General features: G+C 39.7%; 1 protein-coding gene across 3 annotated transcripts in view; it reads left to right on the top strand.

Annotated features, from left to right (window-relative positions):
- LOC146597464 (protocadherin-15-like) overlaps positions 1 to 10,153 on the top strand; it is a 593,579-nt gene that overhangs the window by 203,486 nt on the left and 379,940 nt on the right. The window lies entirely within an intron of this gene.

Raw genomic sequence — 10,153 nt, 5'->3', positions numbered from 1 at the left:
GCTGTCCCCAGAATGTTTTGTCTGAAGTTGCTCAGGCGCCTCTGAGGCCTGCTTTTTGTTGAATGCATAAGTAGATAAAAAGATTTAGATGAAGAAACGACACACTGGTTTACAGGGTAGCTGCTACGGAGAGTAGGCGGTAGAGATGGTGGCTTGGCCTGCTTGTAGCAGGAGTCTGTTGCTTCCATGGTTGGTAGGCATCAGATGAACTGCAGAAGGCTTCCCCATGGATCCTGAGGTATGTTGGCCTGCTCAGGAGTGTCTTCTGTCATGTGTGGTCCAGGATGGCAGTAGGTTCCTCTGAACTGCAGGCGTTTTCTTGCTTTCAAGGCTCTCTTGCAGACTGTGCTTCCGTAGCTGTGAACTGAAACACTAGCCTGGGGAGCGCTGGTAGAAATCCCTCTGTGAAAGAGCAATCCTCTCTCTCTCTCTGTGCTCAGTAGGGTGAAGACCAACAGAGCGCTGGGCCTGAAGGATCCAGCATCATCTGTCAGCCCTGCGTCGCTTTTCGCGCTTCTCAGGATGCGACACAAGARGGTGAAGGTTTCGTAGCAGGGGCTTGGGGCACGGCAGTGGCTGCAGCTCAACCAACAACCGGTGCGAGCTGTCACCTCTCCTCTCTCAGCACAGCCTGACGACGATAAATTGGAGCTGGCTTTACTAGAGCAGGGAAGAGCCTCAGAGGGTTTTCCTTTTCCTAGAGGGCTCAGCTGGGGTGTAGCAGAGCCCACACATGGCTGTAATTGTGCGATCAGAGCCTAACGGACTGTACAGGGTAGTCTAATGCCAATTCTAGGTAGTGTGCAGTCAAAAGCGCAAGTTATACTCRTGAGGGAAAAATACTGCATCTTTCAGTGTTGGTTCTTGGGATTGCAGCAAGTGTAGCTTTCTCAGACAGTAATATTGATGTTCAGGAAACTGGGGTCCCTTCAAAAGCTAAACGTGTGTATGTTCTGTGTGCTTGACCTTTCAGCACTGGCAAATGGAGTAATGCTCTCGTACAAAATACATTTGTTTTGGCAGTCTTTGACCTCAGCTCAGTAAAGGAAAATGTACTAGTAGACCTGTATTCCCAAAGGATCAGAAGAGGGACATCGTAAGTGAAGGAGAAAATGAAGAAAAATGCGCTAGCACTTGTGCTAAAGAATAGCATAGTGGAAGCTACCTGCAGACTATGAAAGTTACCTTTTTTTTTCTTTCTTTCTTTCTTTTTTTTTAATCAAAGATGGTCATTCTTAGTGGATAGAGGGTACCATCCTTTCTCTGACTGTGAGTAGACAGTTGTGTTGGAGACGGCATTTTCTTGTCTACATGGTGACGTAGCTCTTGTTACCATGCTATCTTTCGTTTTTATTTACAGTGTAGTCCCTCAACAGTCATCAAGGATTTTTTAGTAGGGTTTGAAGCAGGATGTGCAGTGGCAGTCTGGAGTTGGCACGTAGAGGCACGGGGGTGCTCTGCAGGGCCCGTGCTCGGCGCTGCTCCTTCATGGAACACCTTCTTAAGACATAATTGTTGCCTTTTCAGTTAGGGAGAAATAATACTTTTCTCTCTTTTACTCATAAGAAATTTCCTGTAGAAACACAGCTAGCTTTAAGAATGGTTCATAAAAAAAAAAAAAAAAAAGCCGTTTCCTTGCAGCATTTCCCTAAAGGACACCTTCATTGATTTTTCTGTAGATAAGAGAGAGAACTAAGTAGTTGCCTTGCAATAGCATTGTGCAACATAAGGATACTTAAATACTTCARGGAGATCTTGAATACCCTTTTATGAATATCCACAGAATGGGGGGAGGTTGGTTCCTTATGCGCCTGTGATCAGCCACTTCAGTTCCATAACCCTAGAAGCTTCCACTCACACAAGCAGCAAACTTGAAGTCCAGTGAGGATTTCATCTTTAACATGTATGTTATTTTAAATCTGTTGAGTAACAAGCTTTGTCCAGGGTAAAATTAGATAAAAGCTGACGGTGTTTGATAAAATCGTGCAGTGTTCAGGCCTGCAGTTGTTGCTGGAAAAAGTAGCATAATATTTCACGCACAGCTAAATCTTTACAGTGCGGGACTGCTGCATTCAGATGAATGTCTGAGTCTTAAAAATTGACCTGGGAAATAAATAGGAATATATGGGAGACTGATGAGGAAAAAAGAAAAAAAAGATGATGTGTTTAGGAGGAATTCCTCTATGCAGACTTGTGTCAGGACCCACAATACAATTTACAATATATATATATATATATATATATATATATATATATATATTTTAAGTTCTCTGAATTGCGTTTCTATTGAGTAGCCAGTAAAAATGATATTGAGGTACATTACTGGAATGTTGCCGTAATAGCGCTTAGTAAATAGTTGGTATTTCTATGGAGTTGTATTTCTTTCCTTCTGCAAATTAGATATGGGCTGTCCTTAAAATAAGTCTGCAAAACCGTTTTAGGGAATCTTGGATCTGTTGTCAGCTGGTGACTTCTAATTGCTGTCCTTGCTTGATTCTCTTTGGAATACCTGCATTTATTAGCATATCTGTATTCGGAAAGCCGTAATCTCTGTAAAGCATGCAGTTTTCACATTGAGCTTGCAGATATKTTTGGTGGTTAGCTTAGAAGAAATGGACTATGGCATGATATTCCATCCCTCTTCCTGTTTTTGTTTTGGATACTGTTCTGCCATAAAACATCTTTCTAGCCAAGAAAGAAGGCTCTCTCTCCCTCCACCTCCCCATGTAGCTATATTGCAAGAAATGGAAAATATCAGGAGATCAGTGAGCACCTACTTCATTATTGAGGGATGCTTTTTCTCAGGATGCTTTTTCTCTCCCTGTCATTATAAGAATAATTTGTTTCATTTAATTCATCTTAAATATTGTGAGGAAAGAAGAGCCTTTGGGAAAATTTGGAACAGACATCTGAAGGACAATCCAGCTTTGACTATTTGAATCACTGTCTTAAAATTTCCGATCTTTCTTTAAGATTGAGCACTCATCTGTTTTCCAGTGGGTTTGCCCATATAGAGCAGTAGAAAAGATCGCTTTTGAAGCAGCAACTGTGGTAACCAAATRCTTGGATCCTGAAATCTGCCTTCAGCCAAAATGAAGGCAAACTGGTTTTGTACATTCACTTCAAACCTATATTCCCTCTCTCATTCCCTTGCTCTCTCCAGAGGAAGTGATTTCGCTTTATAGTTGGCACAGACGTCGTGAATTCCATAGCCAAAAAAGCATAACTTCTCCTTGGGYAATGTTGAAAATAGGTTAGATTAAAAAAGATTAAAAGGTGCCACGAAGACTGAGGAAAGCGRGTGTTGGCAACAACGTTCCTGTGCTTCTCTAAAAGGCTAACACACCGCTTSGGGAATGAAATGGCTCTTAAAAGGATTGGAGTTATTATTAGGAGGCAGCTTTTTTACTAGAGGCAAATTCTAAGCCAACTCACTGTTTGTCTTAGACTTGAAGCATCTCCAAGCTGTAATATAACCAAAGGGGATGTGATTACAACTAAAGCAAAGTTGTATTTTCTGTCAAAACCTGTTGTTTTTTTTTTTTTTTAAGTGTGCAGATCTCTTGAATCTAAAGCATTTAACAAGTTATTACCAATGAAGCTGTTATTTTTTTCTACCTTGGAAAATCCCTAAAATATTATGAAAGAGAAAAGCTTTGTTTCAACTTTTTTTTATTAATTGAGCTGCTTAGTTACTGTTTTTTTTTAAGTGTAAATTTTAAAGTTCAAGAGTGCATTTTGTTTGTTTCAAATTCAAAGTACTCCAAGCTGAAACATCTGAGGCAGTTTCACAGACAAAGGGAATATGAGTGAGATGCCTTTGAGTCCCATCAGGAAAAACAGGGAGCTAAACCCAAGTCTTCCACTTGCTGGGTGAGTGCGCTAATCTTTTGACTTCTGCACTACCACAAAGCCCAGGAGCAGCAGTGTTGTAAAAGAAAGTGTCAGATACTAGTGCATTTTCTGCAGATCTTGATTCGACTGGTGCACAGTAAACTTGCTGAAGACTAGCCTGATCCTCTCAAATGGAAACACACACACAGGTATTTCAGTTTTTGCTCCCACTAGGGTTTATACGCAAGTTGAGTGCTGAGCTGTCTAGCTCAGTCACTGCTGGCGCATCCCAACACACGTGAAGTGGCATCGATGTTTGAGGAAGGAACTTGAAGGAAGCTTAAAATACAGCAATGTGCTTGTGAAGTATAGGCATGTGTGGCTCTTGCCAGCACTTGTCAGGAGTCTGCAGGAAGCTGGTTGTGGGTTTAACTGCCYGAGTGCTTCTGTGAACCTGACCCGTCCTGAAGCATGTTCGGATGCGCTGCTTGTCGGGGCTTTTGTCTGCCTCGCTCCTAGCGTACCTCGAAACACCGTACCTCTACAGCACCTTCCGGGCAGGCCTTYGGTCTGCTCTGCTTACACTTTTCTAGTGTAGATAGCACCATTGTGTTACCAAATATAAATAAAATTCCTTAAATTTGACAGTAGGACATTTTGACACCCATCAGAGGTGAAATAACAGATGTGCTTTTGAAGCCTTACCTCTGCTGAGTTAGGAACAGACTCCAGGGATCTTGCTTTTCAGTCCAGGCCACTGGTCGCTTCTTTAAYTACGTAGTCTTTTAATTTACCTGTATGGTAAATTAAACACTTCATTGAACTTCGTTTTTTCATTCCARTATAGAATGAAACCTTTATAAGAACGAATACTTCCAATGTCTTATCCTATTCCTAAATATAATCATATGAGTCTGCGTGTCATTACTGAACATAAAAATCTACCGAAAACCTGGATGCCTAGTCCACAGCTTAAGGTACTTTAGAAATTTTGTAATTTATGGAAACTCTGTTAAAGATTAAACAAGTTACATACCACAAAATCTGACACAGTCGTAACACCTACTGTTTTCAGTCCAGGGGAATACTGTAGGTCCCTCTAATGTAGTAGTGACTGCTAGTGTATACTGGTATGTTCAGGCAATTGGTTCTCTTAACAAGCCCTCCTCCCCTCCTAGTGAAGGAGGGGAAAGATTGCGTGTATAATTTACCATAATTTAAAGGCTATTTTGAATTTTGGTTTTATAGGTTTACTGTTACACTGTTATTTAACTTCCATGGTCGTGTTAGCTGTATAATGGTACTTCTTGAAAATAGTATTCTTCAGAGTGCCCTCCCTGGCCTTAATCTTTTGATCATAACACAACTTGATTTGGTTTGCTCTGAAATGAAGAGAGGCTTTTAAGTGGTAGTACTAAGCATTGATTTCTGTTTATTTTTCCTTCAAATGTGTGCATCTGTTTGAAGGTCTTTTTTGCTGTATGTAAACAATTAACACTTGCAATTTAGGTAGCTTTAGATGCATTTCTGGTCTGTTTGTTGAGACAGGCTTTTTACAGGAAAGATTGCAAACAGGGAGTTTCTGCCAGCTGTTTCCCCAGTGTGAAATCTACTCGCGGATAAGTTGCTGGAGCGCAGAGCAGCTGCTGCCTTTGAAAGGTGAACCTTCAGTCCTGCCTACCTGTTGGCCTGTCATGTGAAACCACCTTCTCAGTGTGCCCTAATGAACGTGGTTAATTTTTTATAGCTTTAATTACCAGTAGTATCCCAGGAAAAAAATTGTAAATGTTATGAAGTTAGGGGGAAAAGAATGTATTTTACATGGCTGAGGTCAGTCATTTTCCAGTTGCTTTCCTATAATAAGGTGTTCTGGTTTTGTTTTTTTGCCTCAAGTAGCAGCCTCTAAACTTCTGATCATCATCCATAGCAGAAAAGTTATATTTCATATGCCTTGCTGTGTATGCACAGAAGCATAAAGCTGCAGTTAACATAAATTTGGAAAGTGACACCCTGGTTACTGTAAGTAGAAAAGAAATGCAACCACCTCATTTTGACTGACCATGAAAACATATTTACCTGAAATAAGGAAATAAGCTGGTCTAGTATTACAAGAATAAATGAACAATGAAGTACTTCAACAGAATTTTTTTCCATGATCAGATGAAGCCTTCATGATCATAAGCTTTATGGAGAAAGTCATTGTAAATTTACAGCTGTATCATAAGAACAGAGGGAATAACCTTGTAAGTGATGTATCTAAAAACTAGGGGGAGAAGAGTTTCCAGAGTTGAATTATTTAGCCTTCCTTGTTCAGATCCCTGGCGATRCTCAGTGACAGCCATTCAGGTTCTTGGTTTGTGTGTTTGTTTTTGTTAAGGACATATAAACGACAAAATAAAAATTTTCCCCAAGTGCGTGCAAGTACAGCTTCCTGCACTGGCAGGTATCCATATAAATTTTATTGATGATTTGAAAGCACAGCTGAAACCAGGTGTTAAACCGATCCTCACTGAAAAAAATCCTGCAACCTGTTGAGGTGACAAGACGGAACCGACACTACTGATCAGAGCATCGATCAGATGAGCAGCTGATGTTAAGAGCACATTTCCTGGCTTCAGAACTTAAAGGTTCAGCAGGTCATTACTGAAATTTGGCAAGGCAAAGCTAAATCACCAAATGTACAGGAACTTGGAAGAAATAGAATATGTCTAATTATAACCAGCTTGGGAGAAAAAAGTGACTGTGGACTGGGATTTTAGAAGTAGATTGATATCAGAATGTGTGTGTCATTTATTTAGTGGGGCAACATTACTTAAAAAAAAAAAAAAAGCTTCTCTATCTTATCTCTGTAAACGTATTTTAAAATTAGACTGTGTATTGTTTGGAAATGAATGAGAAATACTTCTTGCGTGTGTAATTTTGTGGGTTTGCTGGATGCTTGTGGCTACTCCACTCCCTTGGTTGCCTTTCTGAGGTGTTTTCATTACTGCACTTGGAAAACAAAATTATTTAGAAAACATGGTGACTGATTTTCAGAATCTGRTTAATACAAAGATATGTTTAATTCCTTGAATTTCTTCCTTTAATGCATTCAGACTCAGGAGATTTCAGSTTCAATGTGTGCCATTGAGGTAGCATTGTATGTACCCACTTCATGAGGAAAATCTGGCAATTGGAACACGTTTGTATGTTTGCCTGACAAATGCAGAGCATCTTCCAAGTGTTATGTTTTTAAGTAAGTTTGTGTCTAAAATTATAAAACAGGTTATCAGATTTGTACTGATTGTAATGAACGTGATATTTATGCGGTATCGCCACACTGAAGTGTGGAGCGTAGGTGAGAAATMCTAAAAGTGACTCTGAACGGTCTCCAGCGCAGCCTGCGTTGGATCCGTAAGGGCAAGTTACATTTGCGTTTGCCGCCGCTGCCTTTGCTGCCACCCTGACAACCTTTCTGGAAGTGGAAACCTGTCCTGCCTACACTTTTGTATTTTGTCGACTGAACGTTTTTCTTACATATGGTCACTGACTGGGGACGTTCAGAACGCTGCTGTTTTCCTTGTTATTTCTCTGTAGTCGATACAAAACATTACTGCCTGCTTCTGTTTTCCACAGTCTCCATCTTTGCGGGAAGGGCAGAACCAGGAGAAAAGATGCTGGGAGTGAAAGGGGTTGGGAGGTGGCAGCAGGGCAAAGAGACACAGAGCGAATCCTGGTAGTGGGGTTATGMAAGACAGAGTTACTCAGTAGTCTTTTTGATAAGATTTTTTTTATGCTAATATTTCACAGGCTGTTGTTTTTATGCCCTCTATTTCATAGCAGGAGTTTGTAAGTTTGAAACTTGAAAAAAAAGTACAATTTTAATTACTTGAATACAATTTCATTTCTTACAGACCTGAAAAACTGGAGGAATAGGAGGTTGCAAAATCCATGCAAACAAGAGTGGGGCATAACTGTTTACGTTCTATCTAATAATTGGGAAGTTCTGGAAAGGGCTCTGTGTGTGTACACATGCATATGTGGATTTTATCTGATGGGGAACTCAACGACACATTTTTTCCTTCCTTTAAGGAGAAACTAGTAATACTTTAAAAATCGGATTGGCATTGAATTCTTGAAGAAGAGACAAATTTACAGTTTGTTACAGTGAGATTCTGCTGAAAGTGGTCGGGGGACTGCACTGATATTTCTGCCTTTGCTTTTTAGTTTATGAAGTGGTCAGTGTTTGTTTCAGGCTCCTCTGTGTGTATGTTATATGTATATGTGTATATATATGTATGTGTATAAATATATATATATATATATATATATATATAAAAATCTCTAAAAATTACATGGAATCACAAAAAAGAGGAATTTTGGCAGCTTTAGTCCTATCAAATGTCATGTGCTCAGTTTTGAAGAAAGATTAACTTCAAGGTACTAGAGAAAACAAAACAAACAAACAAAAAAGCTAACAATCCTGCAGTGATGTTAGCATCTTGTTTTGTGATAGTTAGAATCAACCTTCAGGTTTTTCTTCTGGAAGCTGGCCGTGTGTTACATGGTGACAGAAGAACTGTGTGGGAAATAGAGAGGTATCTGACTGACAAAAGCAAACAAACAAACAAAAAAGCAGCCTCAGAAGAAGTTAAATCATATTTAAACTTACAATTCAGTTTGACAATGCATGGACAACTACTCCAGAGGAGTACGAAATAGAAGCTTTGTTAGGCTGATGCAGAGAGAAAGGTGTACAAAATATGTGCATGGTCTTTAGCTAATAAGGCAGATTTTGAGCATGATGGGATGAAATTGGAATAATAGATTTAAGTAATCAGAATTACATGAATAACTCTATGCACTGCAGAAAATAAATGAAAATGTCCAGATCCAATCTGTTGTGAAACATGTCTAGACAAGTATTGTTCCGTTCCATCAACGGTTGCCACCAGATGCTCGAAATGCCTTAACCATTCTGTGTCTTTTTATAACCTTATTACTGCTATTGCTTGCAGAGTTCAAATTTAGGTTGAAGTGTACTAAATCRAAAGCCAGGATACTCTAAGAAGAGGTGATTGGCTTTCCAGATGAGCATGACAGAGCAAGTGGTGCGCTAATTAGAAAATCCAGTGAGTTTCACCAAGGAAGCTCCTCAAAAATCTTTAGAAAAGTAGCAGGTTTATTTTTTAGATCCCTTTGTAGAACTGATACAAGAAATCTGGTGGAAGTTTTAGATATTGTGACTCTAGAAACTAAACTCTGAGCTTGCAGAAACATAGCAATGTAATAGATAGTGTTTGTTTTTCATGCTTGTTCCTTTCGGTGAGATCTTTGTACATGTGCAACTACGAAAAAAGGGATTGCAGTTAACAGCTGGAAAGAGCATGAGAAGAGGTGGGGGGATCAGAGGAAAGAACTCTGATTTCCATTATTAGGAAGAAATACTAGTCATATTTCAGATAAGATTCATTGAATGTGCTGTAAATGTAGAGTTGCTGCTTTGAAGAGACTCAATTACTGTTGACRTGTGTTTTGTACCATCTTGCACAAACTTCATGTGGTTTAGATGCATCTTCTCTCAGCAGAGGGATGAACTGGATGATGTCCCAGTGCCTCTTCCATTCTGTAATACGATAGACTACTATTGGTTTTAGGACTGGTAGTTGAACCCAAAGAAATAACTGATTTGATGGTGAAAATATACCACAAGGGAACGTAGAGGGGTATGAATTCAGAATACACAATAAAATAGAAATCTGAACAGCACAGCCCTGTGTTTTCCTCATTACTGTTGTAGTTTGTTCGTGCTGCGAAAGGAGGTGTAGTTTAGAGTTAAGGGATCCTTGATCTCTAAGCTTGTGTACCCCCATGCACTGCCATAGACTCTAGTGCTGTGAATCTGAATATAATCCAGCTACATTAGGTCTGCACTGTGCTTGAATTAGTCAGGAGAAAACATGTTTGGATTTAGCTTGGATCTATTAGCTCAGGTGTTCCTAGAGTGGAACAGACACAGCCTGAGAGGAGATGTTTACAGGAGGAAAAATCACAGGGGGTAAAAGAAGTTAGTCTTCTAAGCTATTTTCATTAAGTAGGTTTTTCTTCAAGCCCCATGTTTTTACGAGTATCCTAATCGTATATGCTGAGACTGCATRCTCTTCTTATATCTAGCATGAACTACATAGCATTTTGTATGAACCTGTTGTGAATTTTTGAGAAGCTTTCAGGCCTGGCCTCTTCTGCCAAGATAAGATATATAGAAATACTCAGTAGTGTGGTTAGTTCGGGGGAAAAACAGTGTGATCAGATTTCATATCCCTTTATGGCAAGATGCATA

The sequence above is a fragment of the Rhea americana genome, unplaced genomic scaffold, assembly GCF_003343005.1.
Source record: "Rhea americana isolate MKP2758 unplaced genomic scaffold, rheAme1 scaffold_183, whole genome shotgun sequence".
Taxonomy (NCBI): domain Eukaryota; kingdom Metazoa; phylum Chordata; class Aves; order Rheiformes; family Rheidae; genus Rhea; species Rhea americana.
This window is presented reverse-complemented; position numbering and strand designations above follow the sequence as displayed.